This window comes from Gigantopelta aegis, chromosome 6, assembly GCF_016097555.1.
Source record: "Gigantopelta aegis isolate Gae_Host chromosome 6, Gae_host_genome, whole genome shotgun sequence".
NCBI lineage: Eukaryota > Metazoa > Mollusca > Gastropoda > Neomphalida > Peltospiridae > Gigantopelta > Gigantopelta aegis.
In genome coordinates this window covers 96359480-96377053 of record NC_054704.1, presented here as the reverse complement: position 1 = coordinate 96377053, position 17574 = coordinate 96359480, and the positions used below count along the sequence as shown (strand labels likewise).

The following is a 17574-nucleotide window of genomic DNA, read 5'->3' as shown; positions in this document are numbered from 1 at the left end:
CGGCAGCAACAACCACCACCACCACCACCAACACAGCAGCAACCACCACAACCACCACCACGGCAGCAACCACCACCACCACCACCACCACCACCACCACAGCAGCAGCCACCACCACCACCACCACCACCACAGCAGCAGCAGCAGCATCCCCTAAGATTGCTACATCCCTTCACCATGATCGTGTCGGGACCCACGTCGTGTGGAAAGACATTTTTGGTATACAAATTGTTGAGGGATGGTACAATCCAGCCGCCTCCCCAGCGCATCATCTGGCTCTACAAACGATGGTAACCCCTCTACGACATCATTGGGGCAACCGTTCGAGTGAAATTTGTTCAAGGCATACCCGAGAATTTGGAAAAGGATCGTTATTTGGATCCCAGAGTCAGAAATCTCATCGTGTTGGACGACCTGATGTGTATGGCTAATAAAGACATATATGCATTACTTTGACAAAGGTATCAACACCAGAAAATGTTTACAGTTTGTGAATCCAGACAAAGATGTGAGACCACAGATTCGTTCTAAATTAAATCAGTATCGTTCATGGATCGGCGAATATTTGGATGAACAAGACGACGACGATACCGAGGATGAGGAGGACAACAGTGATGAAGAGAAATGAACACTCATATTATTCACATGTCGCCCTTAAGGCCTCTCGATGTAACCCAGTGTGTGTCCATTCCATGTGTAGTTGTCTCTAGAGAGACCAGTGATTGTAATTTAGAAATAAAATTTTTTAAAAAACCAAACCATTGCGTTTGTTTTTTGTTTTTTACTCTATGACTAGATTTGTGATTGGATATTTCTACCTCTACTTTATAGTAGCAAGAGCTGTGTGTACAAGACAGAACATACCACGATCTTTGATATACCAGACATAATACACTAGTTGGCTATAGCTTAATAGGCCACCGACGGGGATCGATCCTAGATCGACCACTGTATTTACCCATTTGGTAATTAAAAAGCCTGTAAAAAGGCTTGTACTCTAGGGAAATACTTGCGTTTAAAATGCAGCTAAAAGCTCATAGGTTAGGTTGGAGGGTTGAGTTGCAGTCACGCGTTCTTTTTTCAAAGCAATGGGCTGGGGATGTTTCACACACACACACACACACACACACACACACACACACACACACACACATTCCTTTCTTCCCTTAACAAACATCCCTTTCTTCTCCTTAACAAATATTCCTTTCTTCTCCTTAACGCATATGCCTTTCTTCTTAAAGGAGAGGACAATTAAGGCATTTGGCCTGGTATACATATTCAACGATATATAATGCACATTATTGCTTAATATCAACAACACGTATAATCGTATAGTTAATTAATAAAACGGTTAAATGTGACGACTATTATATATAACGGGCGCAGCCATTTTGTACCATCTTAGTGAGTACGCCCTCTGGTGAGCTGTTGGTTACGTAATACTTAACGCGTCACGTCAGGAATGAGCCTTAGAACTAGAGAAACACAATCTACCTGGTTTTTGCGGGATGATAAATAGTCATACATTGCAATGTTCTGTAATAATACACATCCCAGTAAGCCAGCAATAAGTATATCTAGCACTATATATATTATTTTTCAATACAAAATAAAATACCATTATCAAAGTGGCTACACAACAAGTCGAAACAATTAACAATGTTTTGACCATGCATTAACCTACGTACTGAAATGATACACGGGGTGTTTTTAATTGGTCTATGCTGTTAGTTGCTTCTACCTGTGATTCCTGAATGGTAACCAGACGAGCCAAATTATTGACGCTGTCTAGACACAAAAGTACATACCGGTATTGTGGAATATTACCTGTCGCCCCTAAAATTGTAATGGACATGGTTTATTACTGTAAATAGTTCTGTAAAACTATTGATTAAGTAGACTTTTCCATCTAAAACCATAGAACTGACCAGTTACGTAAATTATCGTTCACCCTAGTAGACCACACCACTATGACTCACACCAAGGCCAGACACCTGGCAAGTGTGCCAAGGTCGGTCTATGACACACACCTCTCAAGTATGCCAAGGCCAGACTATGACTCACGCCAAGGCCAGACACCTACCAAGTGCACCAAGGTCAAGGTCATGGAAAGTAGGTCATGGCACTGTACAGGCCCTTATACTACTCTTATGTCCGATAGCTTAGGCACGACACAGCCGAAGCCGGTACAGCCACTCATGTAGTATTCTCTATTTCCCTGGGTTATTTCTCGTTCTAGCCAGTGCTCCACAACTAGTATAACAAAGGCCGTGGTATGTACTATCCTGTCTGTGGGAGGGTGCAAATAAAAGATCCCTTGCTACTAATAGAAAAGAGTAGTCTATGAAGTGGTGACAGCGGGTTTCCTCCCCCTATATCTGTGTGGTCCCTAACCATATGTCTGACGCCATATAACCGTAAATAAAATGTGTTGAGTGCGTCGATAAATAAAACATTTCTTCTTATACCAACGCAAGGAGGTCGGTATCGGATGCAATCATGGGTTTCCCTCGAATGTTTGACCCATCATGGGGAATGATTACCCGACAGACACTGACATGCGTCGTTAAGTAAAACATGTCCTTCCTTATTCTCTATTTAAACGAGTTGTAAGGTAAATGGTAGCTAACGGATGATGTTCTCACCAACGGGTGTAAGAAGGTCAGATTATCTTTTGATCTGGGTATTAACTATTGTTGTTAGCAACTACGCATAGATTATATGTCATTATTGCAGTACCACGGCCAACTATTTGACAAAACGGTTATACGGTTATACGGTTTTACACACACACACACACACACAGAGCCACAGAGAGAGAGAGAGAGAGAGAGAGAGAGAGAGAGAGAGAGAGAGAGAGAGAGAGAGAGAGAGAGAGAGAGAGAGAGGAGGAGAGAGAGAGAGAGAGAGAGAGAGAGAACGAACGAGAGAGAGGGAGGGAGATGCCTGCGTACAAGTGCCTCTAATATCGGGGGTAGGGGTAAAATTAAATTGGGTTGCCCTTTTAACGAGATGGTCCATGTTATTTTTGGCCAGTATATGGTGAAAGTTATGGATTGTGGAGAGTGCTGGGCGGGTTTGTAGATGATTAAACGCGCAGTGAAGCAATGAAGTACGTGTTAGATAGAAAGAGGACCAAATACATTTAATGCCCAGTCAGCTAGTTGTCGACTTTATTTTGGGGTTGTTTTTCATTTGTTTGTTTGTCTGCTTTTGTGTTGGTTTTGTTTGATTTTCTTTGTTTGATTATTTGTGTGTCTGTTGTTGTTGTTTTGTTGGGGTTTTATGTTGTTGTTTTTTGTGGGGTTTTGTTTGGGGTTTTTTGTTTGTTTGTTTGTTGTTGTTGTGGATTTGTTTTATTGTTGTTGTTTTGTTTGGGGGGGTTTTTGGGGGGGGGTTGGGGGGGGAGGGTTTGGGGAGTTGGGGGTTGTGGGTTTTTGTTTCGTTTTTGTGGTTTGTACAAAATCATTAAAGAAACTTCACCGATAAAATTGACAATAACATCGGCGACACCAAAATAATTAATATCATCATCATCATCATCATCATCATCAATATTATCATCATCATAATCACAATCGCTGTCATCATCATCACCACCACCACCAGCGCTATCATCATCGTCAGCATAAATGTCATCAGTCATGATATCATCATCACAAGAAATAATATGCAAATCTCGAGCTCCATAAAGCGTCATCACGTTTGTAGGTCTCGGAATATATTATAATAATACAGCATCATATAGATTATAGTCGTAAAAGCAAGCTATTTTAATTATTATAACACATTTTTACGCCCTATATTAAAACGTACATGTATGTTAAATTTATAGATAAGAAGGTCATGTAATCGAAATCATAATCGATTACATTGCTAATGTATTTAACGTATCACTCTCGAATTTCTTTTCTAATAAAAGACAAATTGGTTAATATAGACGTTGAAACATGGCTTTACGGACAGGGGGACAATTAATGGCAATAAGTTGGAAACTTATAGGCAATTCAAGAATTCTCCGTCTGTAGAGCCCTATGTTCGCTCTGTCCTACACAGATCTCAGCGAAGAACTTCAGTGAAGTTTCGGTGCGTACCTCACCCTAAAGTTGAAATTAGGAGATTTATATTACATGATTTATGTACATCATGTGACACTATAATAAAATATTTGTTGTTCTTCTTTTTCTTCGTCTTCTACTTCTTTTGTTTAGCATCAATTCAAGTAACAGTGCCTGTAGATGATTGCAGCACTAGTCAATGGAACTGATAGTAGAACTATAATTTGCCTTCGAAACAGGGGATCATCATATGTATAAAGTGAGACTTCGATAATCTAAACTCCAGTAGTTCGGAAACTACGGACAGCGGAAATACAAAACGAACCCACACTCTATAAACGTGTTCATTAATCTAGATATTCAGCTTCTGGAACCACACGGTTATTATTCAACACAAAGTGGAAACAAGACAGTCTGCTTCACTTGATCGGATGTAATCATTTAATTAGAAAATACAGTATAACTTGCTCAAGAGTTCATTCACATGCCAAAATGGCTGTAAAATGTCTCACTCCTTTAAGTAAGTACCCGCCTCGGTGGCGTTGTGGTTAGATCATCGGTCTATAGGCTGGTAGGTACTGGGTTTGGATCCCAGTCGAGGCATGGGATTTTTAATCCAGATACCGACTCCAAACCCCGAGTGAGTGCTCCGCAAGGCTCATTGTGTAGGTGTAAACCACTTGCACCGACCAGTGATCCATAACTGGTTCAACAAAGGCAATGGTTTGTGCTATCCTGCCTGTGGGAAGCGCAAATAAAAGATCCCTTGCTGCTAATCGGAAAGAGTAGCCCATGTAGTGGAGACAGCAGGTTTACCTTCAAAATCTGTGTGGTCCTTAACCATATGTCTGACGACATATAACCGTAAATAAAATGTGTTGAGTGCGTCGTTAAATAAAACATTTCTTTCTTTCTTTTAATCATAATCGATTACTTCTGTCAAGTAATCGCCCCATCTCTGATGTTAATATATAACGATATAAATAGTACTGACCTCTGCTACAACTATTAAAATACAACGAAATTAAAATACAGTATATAGTAAATGATTTATGAACCATCAAGAAGACATCTCTTACACACCACCTATAACACGATTCACATGACTAACATAGCCACGTGAACTCTGTCCAGTTCTAATATGTAACATCTGCGTTAGAAACAAGTTGTATATCGTCTTGTAATAAAATGGCCACCATGCTGTAATACAACATTTTGTATCGTCCTTTTCTTGCCGTCTTAACTTGCTTTGAAACTTGGCACTTAATGTTAACAGCAATTACATATTAATTAATGTTTTAAGATATTTCTGCTTCGTTTCAGTGCTTGCTTTATTTCTATATACACATATTTTGAAACAAACAAAACATTGAATTAAGACAAACACGTTCTCGTTTATGGATCAAAAGTATTTTTTAAGGCAAAACAGCATAACTGATGTAGTGGATAGTATTTAGATAGTTAGTGTATCAAGCATACCGGCACTGAATAGCTGAATATTTAAATCTAGCGACATTGCACTGAAATTAGTTCAAAAAGTACCCAACACCACACGTCCGTTTTCTTCCGATCTTCCATTTGCGAATTCGGCCATGGCCGATTGAACAGCGATATCTTAGAAAGACAGACTGCCGTCAGATCTGTAGCCAGTAGCCCGATTCTAGACATAGCCATCCATCCATTCCAGTTGTATGAACAATGGGACGTACGTAGATAATGTCAAAATAATGTATCACAGAAATTGTTGCTACTGAACTTTTAGAATGGATCTTTTCTGTGGTTTTGCGAAGTTAGGTCTGAATCGCTTTTTGTGCTGACTTTTGCTATCCTGCTGACACTCGTCTGCCCACTTAACGTGTCTTTGGCTTTCTTTGGTCGACGAAATTGTCTCCCTTCGGGTACTGCGCGCGGTCAAACTGCCGTGAGGTCTGTCGCAGCCGCTGCATGTTGGCACCTCTGAATCCTTCGTTGTCAAAGATTCGCGTCTTTGAAAGTTGTAAGAAAAGTTATTGTCAGATTGACAAAAACAACTGTCATCCAACGAGGAATCGTCGTCTTCGAAATTGAGCTGGATATCTAGTTCGTAACACCGAAGAGCTTGTTTGTAAAACTCAGACGCCATCGTAAAACAGAATCTCTCTTAGTCTTGGGAGACAATGACGGGTTTTTTTTTGCGAAGAATACACTTAAACCGTTTTGTAGTTTACAATTATTGCTGTACTCCAATCACCAGAGCTTTGTCTCTCAGTCGTGCTTAAAATTTTATATAAAAAACAAGTTTAGTTAGAACTGATTTACCAAAACCGAAGTGTGATTAATTTGACACATCTAGGAGCGTAGTTCTCGTAACGAAGATCCGATTCAAGTCTGTCTCGTAGATCTAAAGATAAGAGGCTTGCCCTCCCTGTCTCTCTATTTATATATTTGAAGGAACAGCTACTTTGTTGCTTCTCTCCTGATTACAAATATCGTTGTAATGGTGCTTTATTGTCAATGCTTCGTAACTGGCTCCAAGCCAGCACCACGATTGGCAAAATAAGTCTTTCTTTGTGACGTTTTTCCTTCGCATATACCTCTAGCGGTTCGCGTCACGGCTCATATTTCTAGCGCCCATTGTCACGAACACTAATCTAGATTGATCTGGAATCTATTTTGGTTAATGGGTGATCTATTTTGGTTTGGCAGTACAAAAGAGGTGGCTAACGGAATAAAACATTTAATTGAATCTGACTGAAAAGGCATTCACCATAAAGTATTACATGTAACAAAAATCGACAAAATGTTCGTCTATCGAGTGCTGTCGTGGCTTTTTAGTCACGGGTGTTAATGTCTTTTTGATATTGATTCCAGTAAACAAACGACCAGCGGAACCAAACAAGAGAGGTGTCCAGGTACAGGTTACCTCTACACAATAACTAATCTACAATTCGTGTCTGTCTCAATTTCAATAGCACACCCTTATAATTTCATCATATTTATGTAAATAAATACACGCCTGTTTGAAAGTGCATGTAGGGGACCAAAAAAGAAGGGCACATTGACTCGTCAAAAGGGCACCTTACTACAAGTTTTGATATTTACAATTAATATGAATTCCTACAGTTCTACGTCATAATATACTAGCAATAATGAAGTAAATTGGCGTCACTCGCGTTAGAACCTCAATGGGGCCCCATTGAGACTCAATAACACAGACACATATCTGCAAGCTTGCGCATGTACACGAAAATCTTGATTTCATTTATCTACAATATAGACCCCTGGTCCCCCCCCCCCTTGGATCCGCCCATGCATATATATATATATATATATATATATATATATATATATATATATATATATATATATATATATATATATTGGTGAAAGGTCTACTTAGTTGTTTAATTATTTATATTTAAGACAATTTGAGTTGTTTATTTATTTTTGTGCATACACACACACACACACACACACACAGAGAGAGAGAGAGAGAGAGAGAGAGAGAGAGAGAGAGAGAGAGAGAGAGAGAGAGAGAGAGAGACACACACAGACAGACAGACAGACAGACAGACAGAGAGATACATATATGTATATAGAGTCTATTACCAGTGTTTTTCGGTATCGTTAATATCATATATTAGGTATAAAAATTGTATTATGCGAGCATCTGGAGAGGATAATATATTATTTTTATTCCTAAAATATGATATTGACGATACCGAAACACAAAAGGGTAATAATCTCTTTATCATATAATCTCAAGCTTAATACAACGTGTTTTTGTAAAATGTACACGCAACTTTAATTCCATTCCGACATTACTAGATATTCAAATGACGTAAGAATATGTGGCGCGGTGTCTTTTTGAATGGAAATGACGTCAAACTCGAATAACGTCATTTTGGATGTCATTACATCGAAATAAATAAGTGCTTAACGTTTTCTGTTTTCTGAACGCTGGTCAGCTTTCAGTGTAAGATTGCTATTGAAATGTTTTTATTCGTTGACTATTAATGCATACGTCAGTTATGGAGTGTCACCCTAGTACGTTTGCTTAAATGCCAACAAACCTAGTGCCGTGACCTCGATTAATTTACATCTAATTTGCAAGGTTATCAAATTCTTAAAGTATGTGATCTGAAAATGTAAGATATTATATGATAATGTACATAATATCTTACATTTTCAGATCACATACTTTATCATGTGTTTACAGTCAAATGTTGGCAACTCTCTTGATGGTTGGTTAAATGCTCACAATACCGGTACGGTATTGATTTCATATCACACAATTCATATTTACCTTTTTAAATATTTTATTTATTTTAACACACAATATTAATATCGATACATAGACATTTTTCCATATAAAAGGCTACGTTGGGACCAAAAATATATCGACACAAACGTAATATCGACTCAGTCGAGATAAAAACATGATAGTTAATGCATGTTTTGGCCGGGACCCGCCAGTCATATCGGCAGAAGCGATATATCGACTCAAGCAAGTTCCACACAACGGTGCTCGACTGTATATACATATCTATATACTTGTTACACACACCCATACCCACGAATGCACGCACACACCCGTATACATACATAAATATACATACAAACATACATACATAGGCTACATACATACATACATACATACATACATGCATATGTGGGTGGGTGTGTGTGGATGTCGTTCTCTTTTTTGGCACCCCCCCTCCCCCCCCCCCCTCCTCCCACATCAATCTCAGCATGTGGTTTGTACGTTTGTACGAATATAGATGTGTAATATTAACTGACGTGTGTACCCAGGTTAACATTCTTGAAGCTATTCTGGATATAAACACGAAAATAAACGAAAATAAACTGGCGCCGGCGGTATATACTAGTTTATGGTTAAGCCACTGAGCTCTAACGCTGGGTTCACATGGATTAGTACTGGGCTCAATTTCACAAAACATCGTAAGCCTAGTTTTGCACGTAAACGTAAATCTACGACTAAACCACAATTCATAATACTATTATAGTTTAACAAATATAGTTAGAAGAACACATATTTCATTTTCTTTTGTCTTTAAAATACTCCAGCTTCCATAATGATGTAATTTCCTGCGAGGAATTGATGCCAAACACGTATAAATGCACGACCGGTATAACTGCTAGTAGCAGACGTAAACTCACGATGTTTAGTGAAATGGGCTCGATTCTACATCCAGCGTGAACTTGTTTGAAGAGCGTATCACAAAATGTAGCATTTTTATACAAACCTCCTCCCTTGTAACGCTTCGGTGATCTGGTGTTCATCGTGCGAAGATGGTAGTGGTTAAGTCACCAGAGTGACCAGACTTAAGGTTTGAAGGTACTGGGTTCGCATCTCGGGATCGGCTCCCACCCAGAGCGAGTTTAACTATACCGACTTCTCTCTCACTAACAAACAACTAACCACTAACCTACATACAGCCCAGATAGTTTAGGTGTGTGCCCAGAACAACGTGCTTTATTAATTGGATATAGGGCCTAAGCACGAAAATAAGTAGGCCTATATAGAGAATAATACGTTAGATACCATTTATCTTACGAGTTGCTTTAAAATGTATATAACGAACGAAAGCGACTTGGATGTTTTGAAAAAACGAGTTGTGAGATAAATGGTATCTAACGGACACGACTGTATTAATCTATTTCTTACATATCCCTAAAAACCAGGTTTTAAGCAAATTTTAACATCTTTTTCGACTAAAAGTTATTTACAGCCGTTGCACTTGTAGCTAATTTAAGTGTCAGACACATGGTTGTCAGATTAACTTTACGTCACAGTGTAATCTATTTCTGCCGTGTTGTTTTTCATTGGATGTATAGCACTGGTGACCTGGTCATTACCTAGGAGCAGCCAGTCGTATGTCTTGAAACTGTTAACACACGTACATGGGTAAACAACCCATGTGTTATCAAAAATAACGCATGATGCTCTCACCAATGGGTGTGTCAAAAATAAAAAATCCCAAATAACAAACGTTTTGTAACGAACGCTACTTAAGGCTTTCCCTTCTAAAATCATTCGTTTATATTCTATTTTCGTGTTTCTATCCAATGACATCTTCACAAGCCAAGATACCATTTCCATTTATAGGCTACGTGCGTGCGTTTGTCCGTGTAGCCTAGATCTCTATATATACCGGGTATACGGGAGGGAGTTTAACGGAGCTTCTCTATCGACTTTAATTTGCCTGATTTACATTGTGAAAATATTTCAAATACGCGCCAAAATGTACAACTGAAAATGTTTGATATAAATTTGATATACATGTGTATTACATTTTGATGTACCAAAATAAAAAGAAAGGTGTTAATATATGTGTATGTTAAATGCATTTTAATACATAATAAAATGGGCACATTTAGAGTTTTACTTCAGTCTGTCATTATAACATTAATACGTGGCGACAAACCATGCCCCCAAAGACAAATATCCTGTCCTGCCCAAAAATTCACTAGCGTTAATACATACCCATTTGAACAGTTTTGGACAGAAAACATAACAATCATTTATAAGTTTGCCCACATATACCATACGTATCGAACGCTTAGAAATTAATATTCCAAGACACTGCAATACCATTGGTTTGCTTCTTTCTTCTGTGACCCCCCCCCCCCCCCACACACACACACCTCCATGTCCTGTATGTCAATATTTAACATAAATATCGAAAAAGGAATAATGTGGAATAGTGGAACATGTATCTTTAAACTTTAATATGACACATTTTGGGAATGACGTAATAGAGACAAATAATGACGTCATAAGGGAGTGGATCGTGGCCATAGTAAGTGGTGTCAGATAAAGTAAAAACGAGCTGAAAGCGAATTTTAAAAGACAGTTACTTAGTAGTAAGAGTTGAGGTAAGTATTGTTTTACAATTACAAAGAAAACATTTACTATGGAATGATTTTTTTGTACTGCGGATAGGGGATGGGGGTGGGGGTAGGGGTAAGGAAAGGAAAGGAAGAAAACAACCTGTTCTACGAAAAGTGACACTGACAGAAGCCATTTTTTTTGCTACTGCATAATTTTATATTTTGAACATTGACATACACATTTGGGTTCTGTTATCAGTTGATGTTTCACGACTTGTATATAAAAAGCGGTGCTAGCCTGTCTTAAAAAAAAGAAAGAAAAAAAAAGAAAGAATAATAAATACATTGCAGCGCTGATTGTAGGAGTAACGAATGTCACTGTGGTAGTCCAAACGGACATAGAGAGTGGTGGTTAATCGTCCTGCAAACAGAGCCATAAAAGAGGGTTAGTTTTGGAGTAGGTGGTCACGGAAAGGTAAAATTTGTCCTCGTGGCTAGAATTGATCATTGGGGTGTTGCGGGCATAAAACCACTTGATGACAGCGTTAAATGTGTGCGAAAAACAAATTGCGGCCAATGTTCAAAATGTTCCAGATAGAAATGTGCTTTTGGTGTCAAACCCTGTGTTTTGGGGGTCAGAGAACATTAACATATTTGGAAAATGATTTGATGTAAATTTTACATAGATTAAAAAACCCAAAAAACCCCCAAAAAACCCAAACAAACAGACAAACAACAACAAAAAAACCCACCCAAAAACACTATCGTGTGTATATGTATATTTTACTTTCAACGCCATATTTTATCCACTATCTACTCTGGGCTCAACTTAGCACCCAGTATATACACCGAGGATATGTGGCCAATACTAATTGGTTTAGGCCTGATGATTGGTGCACAAACCTCTAGTTTCTGCTTCTTTGAACTGTCCCTAATACTCCCCTTACTCCCAACAGAGGCTTTCCTTGCGGCTCTATATCTATATATCTTCAGCCACCTAACTCGTCGACCCAACTTATATGCCCACGGATCCTGCAGCCACCGCCTTACCAGGTGCTATATTCACACTACATGTACGCTGAATATGCTGGGCTTTGGGTTTTTGTTTTATGTGTACACAAAGAAACGAAAACAGATATTGAATAGGTAGTAAACGTAAAATTAGCGATTTGCAGTCTTTCCCAATGAAAACGACAATACTTTATAAGAGTAAGAATAAGAATAATTTATTTGCATAACACCCGAATATGGGCAGAGCAAAAATAACAATATAATATACATTTATTTGCAGTAACACTAACATAAATATACATTAATTACATGAACAAACATCTGAATCAACAAATACGTATGTAATTTAAGCCTTATTACTAGTGATATAAATATTTAGGTAAAAGCAAATATTGTCAGAAGTGTAGAGCCATAAAAAACCATCAACTATGGCGTTCGTGAATTATTTTTCACGAATCCACACACCCTCGTACATTCTCCATTAGTTTATACAGATGTGAAATGCAAACAATTTGAAATTACTTCCAACTCATATGCTTTCACGCAACTTAAAGCATCTCTTTACAAAATTGCAAATGATAGGGCATAATTCCGGAATATTGTTGCGTGTAAGAGATAAGAATTTTTCATTATTAGTCAAAAAAGAAAAATGTGATTCTTGTTTTATTATTTTGTGATGTAAATCATTTCTAAAAGCATTATATATAGGGCACGTCATAATGAAATGATATTCGTCTTCAACTTCTAGGGGACAGTGTGGACAATATCTCTCATTCGCAGGGACAGGTGGTTTCTTGTGTCTTCCCTTTTCAATCATAAGTGAATGTGAACTTAAACGAAGCCCACTAAAAGCTTTTCTGCTTTCATAGTCTTTGGTATGTAATAAATAGGACTCAACTGAACTCGAAATTTGTTTGAATGACACGTTGGCCTATATGCAGGCTTGTAGGAACAGTATTTTGAGGGTGGGCACAATCTCTAGTAGTCTCTACTAGTCTAGTAGGGGGCAAAAGCCAATCTGTTTTCTTTATATAGGGATGGATAGAAAAACAAAAACCCGTATATTTTCGTCTTAGAGCTGGGGTGGGGACACGGTTTCTATTTGCCTGGTATGACATGACTAGTAATAGTATATTACATGTATGTGATCAAAAGGTTTCAAGTGTCACTCCTATAGCTGTAAAGCAAAAATAATGATTTGAAGTGTAATTTTAATGTAAAACCTATAACTTTTAGGTTTCCTATTTACAGCTTTACATCCTAGTGGAGTGAAAACGTCAAAATGAAGTACAGTGCCGTCATTAAATAGTTTAACATTAGAAGGAAATAACGCCTTCAGAGATTTCCTGCTCGCATGATCAACGTGTACCAGGACCAGTCACCTTCATATTCTATAGTCAAGAGGTTGACTGCAGAATTCCATTGTGGCAGGAAACCTGTTGAAGATGACCCCAGGTCTGGTAGGCGTTGGAAAACGTTAAGACTGTGAAACGAATTGTGATGGAGGATTGAAGAGAGACAGTGTGACAGATTGTAAATATTCTGGGGCTAGTTATGGCTGAGTGAAATCCATTCTTTATGAACATTTGGGTATGAGCAAAATCTTCGACTCACTTGATGCCGATAATGTTGACATACAATAAAAAGCGAAAGCAGATTCGATGTTCGGAAGAGAATCTCGAGATGATGAATCTGGACTGGAAACGTTTTATGCAGCATTTAGTAACCAGGTATCAAACATGGATTCGTAACAGTCACCCTGATTTCTAAGCAACATTTGAAACAGTGGAAGGACGTCAATTCTTCAACACCAAAGAACCCAGTGCGAGCAAGACCATGCTCTATGATGCCAAGGGACTAATCCATATCGACTGTATGCCTCATATGTCCATATTAAGGGTCAACAGTACGCTGATTTGCTTAGGCGTTTGCGTCAGTCAATCCCTCGAAAACAGCGAGGAATGCTATAAACCACCCTCTGCCGATTCACGAAAACATTTGCTCACACGGTATGGATTGTAAAGGCTGCTCTGCGAAACTGGTTTACAGTTGTTGCACCCACGCTATCCCGGCTGTTTTCCAAATACTATTCGGGTTTGGACAGTCTTGTAAGGCTTAATCATACTGGCATACTTTATCACGCTGGCAGAGGACATGGTTACTCTGAATATATACACGCATTGACTAAACAATTGATATGATGACGTTCATCAATTACAGGAAATATCAAAATTGAAATTACGTGTGAGGAATATACCAGAAGTTATGAGAAGACGGTCTCAGAAAACGTGACTGAATTAAGACTGTATAATATATCAGATTATGGTCAATGGGTTTGAACCCTACCAGATCGCTCCGAAACACGAGTTTAAAGTAAACCCGTTGTTTTTAAATTATATGGCAGATTTGTTTAATTTTCTAAATGGCAAATTTCAATGGAATCAATCATATGTTCCAGGGAAATCTATATATACTCTTCAAAAGAAGAAACGCAAAACCACATTGTCGTAACATTTGGAGAATTGATTTAATTATTGAATGGTGAGTCCGATAATTACCAAATGTTGCAGGATTGTTCACAATTCACTCTAGTCCATTGTGAGTAAGTGATAGGACACACCACCAAGGTCAAGGTCATCTGGAGTCAATACCGGGTGTGGCCTCCGCGTGTGTTGACAACTGCCTGGCACCGCCTGCCCATTGAAGCAACCAGAGTACGGATGACGTCCCGGGGGATGGTGGCCCACTCGGCCTGCAAGGCTGCTGCCAGCTCGGGCAGGGTCTGGGGCTGTGGTTGTCGCTGTCGGAGGCGTCGGTCCAACTCGTCCCATAGATGCTCAATTGGGTTCAAATCCGGTGATATCGATGGCCAAGGAAGGACATTAATGTTGTTGTTCTGTAGGAAAGCCGTTGTGAGACGTGCTGTGTGAGGCCTGGCGTTGTCATGTTGGAACACTGCGTTGGCGTTGGCCATAACTGGAACGATGTGTGGCCGGAGGATCTGGTCAATGTAGCCCTGTGCATTCAGGTTGCCCTGCACGTGGACCAGGTCAGTTCTGCCAGTGTGTGAGATGGCTGCCCACACCATGACACTACCCCCGCCGAATCTGTCCACTTCCTGCACGCAGTTTGCCGCATAACGTTCACCACGACGCCTATACACGCGACATCTTCCATCATGACGCCGGAGCAGAAATCGGGACTCGTCACTGAACCACACCTGTCTCCATCGCAGTTGAGGCCATTGTCGATGAATCTGGCACCACTGCAGTCGGAGTCGACGGTGTTGTGGTGTTAAGATGATACCTCGAACTGGACGTCTGGCACGAATTCCTACCTCACGTAGGCGGTTCCGTACGGTCTGGTCGGATATCCTGCGCAAACCTGGTATTGCTGCGGCTGTGGAGGTGGCAGTAGTCAATCGTTCCCGAAGGTGGCGTACCCGGATGTAGCGGTCCTGCCCGGGGGTAGTGACCCGTGGTCGACCGGATCTAGGGAGGTCACGTGTTGATCCATGTTGCTGGTAACGGTCCCACAGTCTGGAGATGGTGCTTGGGGACACATGGAATGCCCTGGCAACGGCCGTTCTGGATTCGCCTGCGTCTAGTCGGCCGATGGCATTGTTTCTCTGCGGTTCACTGAGACGTGGCATGTCCTGGATTGTCAACTGTCGGCCAGATACAGAGGCCAGGCAAGCGAACACCCTGCACTTTTATACTGTCGGTGTTCATGTTGCACGTGCAGACAATGCACGTGCAGTGGTGACATGGTTTGCACGTGGCTGCGTTTTTGCGAATATTCACATTTTGGAACTTTATTGTACAGTAGCTGCGTTTTATCGAATGTAACCGTGGGAATGTGTTTGGGACATGCAATGACCTTATATTCACAAAGCATGAACCGGTAGGAAACATAAAATCGGAGTTATAACCCATTTGTACCCTTTTGCGTTTCTTCTTTTGAAGAGTATATATGGCATTGTTAGTATGATGTTAGTATGTCAGGAATACAGTAACAAGTGTTTAATTTTTGTGAAATCATCTTGAAAAGTTGTTCAGAATAAATCTAATTGGTCTGGAAGCATGTTTGTCATATTCCTCACCCCCCCCCCCCTCCCCCCCCAAAAAAAAAGTAAAACAAAAAACAGTTTTGATACCAAAATCACCTCAATGTGTGAAAAAATGGCATATAGTTTTCTTTAATATGGCGGCAGCCATCTTAAAAAATGGCCGCCATGCGAAACGCACGCAGTTTTGAATATGTCATGTGGTTTTATGATCACCACACCATAATGAATAAGTCTAGCCATGTGAACTAATGTGACCCTGCCAGTACCGGTACCCCTCTATTTAGGTGGCCCTGTACTGTTTGCAGGACTATAATGTGCGCCGTGCACTACGAATGTGGCGGCAGCAGGTTTCTCTCACATTTATAAGGGGTGGGGTGACAGGCTGGCTTTTGCCCGAATTAAACGAAAATGCCCAAATTTGAATAACAACATTAAATTTTATTAGTCCCCCACTGGTCCAACCGGACTATAGTCCTTCCCACGGAACGCCTTTTTTCATACTTAAAAATGTTTACTACAAGTTCTTTATTTCTGAGCAGATTGTTTTCTAAATTGCACACAAAAATAGTAATAATTAAAAAGTAATAATAATAATTTTTTTAAAATGTGTTACTCTCAAAACACTTTTACTTTTCGTCTTACGTCAAACAAAACTGAAATAATTAGGTACAAAAAAATTATTTTGTAGAAGGATGGGATGCACTATATATAGGTGTCCATCCTTCTCAGGCTTAGGTGTAATTAACGAGCTACTCTCGATATACGAAAGTCAAAACTTATACTAGCTCTACTACCCTTTACAGTTTAGACTGACCATTCAAAATTCGCGCCAAAATTGCTTCAAATCAAAACTGCGCACCTTTTCTCTGGCATATTAACTGCTCCATTCAAAATTCCATAGCACCACCACCCACCCCCGCCTGCTACCGATCCCGGTCGGACTGCTGGTGCTCCCTTGCACCTGCCAGTGCAGGCGGTCCCCCCCCCCCCCCCCCCCCCACAACTTTCTGTCTTGGACGACAGAGCTTGCTCCGCAAGCACTTGCGCCCACGACAGACGTGCGCTACAACAGCTTGCTCTGAATGTGCACGTTAAACCCTATGACATGACATGACACATCTCAGGCTTCTGTCGCGCTCTCCGTCCGTGTGTCCCACATATAGTTTTCCGGACTTTTTTTCACAATGCTTTATGTTATTGAGCTGAAATATTGTGTACATTTTTATCAATTTAGCTACAGATCAAGTTTCGTGGGAATTTACCCATTGTCGACACAGTTATGGCCAGACCAAGTTGGAGTTTCATAGACTGTATTCCAGGGCCATAACTCTGTCAAACATGGAATTCATTCAGGTTTGAGTTATTGCCCTTGAACTTAAAACGAATACGAATGTACCGCAAAATATTGTCCATTAGCTCGAGTGTCCTCTAGCGTTATTCTCTTAGAAGCAGCGGCGTAGCGGACGTAGGCACGGGGCCCATGCTCTCTCTCCCACCCACCCTTATTTTTTAATGTATTAAATTTTATAAATCATACATACAGGAAGGAAGGAAATGTTTTATTTAACAACGCACTCAACACATTTTATTTACGGTTATATG

The 17574-nt window shown here is 39.9% G+C and overlaps 1 protein-coding gene across 1 annotated transcript in view; it reads left to right on the top strand.

Moving 5' to 3' along the window:
* The first annotated feature begins 10845 nt into the window (after nt 1–10845).
* The window catches only part of LOC121374096 (dynein intermediate chain 4, axonemal-like), a 66818-nt gene continuing 60089 nt past the window's right edge, over nt 10846–17574 (top strand). The window contains exon 1 of the mRNA XM_041501018.1: nt 10846–10937. The gene's annotated coding sequence lies outside the window, so the exon portion shown is untranslated. The remainder of the gene's footprint in view (nt 10938–17574) is intronic.